Raw genomic sequence first — 748 nt, forward strand, 5'->3', positions numbered from 1 at the left:
TCGCAGCTCCTGTCGATTCTGCGGTGTTTGGGCGTCGTGTTAATAGCGCCATCTATAGGCGAAAAAGTCTATAACCCTACCGAGGTGTATCAATCAACTACCTTGCATGTTTCAATGTAATGTGCACACTAATAATTAGTAAATATTCCAAAATTTAAACAGAAATATTTATCAGTGCAGCTTAGCTTCTAAGTATTATGTTTTGATGGCAGATATTATTTATTAATTTAAAGAATTTAGATAGTATGATACCATCACATAGTTAGGCAACAATAAGGAGAATATATAAAGAACCGTCATGCAAGCGAGATTATCAGATTGTTTACTACTTACAGAAATGTTACAGGTATCCAAGATGATCGGTGACATAGATATAGCGTAATCAAAACAATCTTTATTCAAGTTTCCACTTTATTTAATAGTATGCTCCTTATGAAAAATACATATTCAATGTACTGTAAAATCACACGATTATATAAGGTTTTGACAGTTACTATATACAGTTTCTAAATATATCACATTTACATGGTACTGCAATATAAATGGTGAAATTAGCAGGACATTTTACGCAATGAGGTTCCCAGCATAATTACAGCTAAACACAAAAATAACATCTGTTAGAATTAATAGTTCTGTTAAATTTCGTGTAATATCCTACATCATAGCCTGGTACCCAAGTAAATCTCTCTGTCTCTCTGTCTCTCTCTGTCTCTCTCTCTCTCTCTCTCTCTCTCTCTCTCTCTCTCTC

The sequence above is a fragment of the Priapulus caudatus genome, unplaced genomic scaffold (genome assembly GCF_000485595.1).
Source record: "Priapulus caudatus unplaced genomic scaffold, Priapulus_caudatus-5.0.1 Scaffold159, whole genome shotgun sequence".
In the NCBI taxonomy this organism is placed as follows: Eukaryota; Metazoa; Priapulida; class Priapulimorpha; order Priapulimorphida; family Priapulidae; genus Priapulus; species Priapulus caudatus.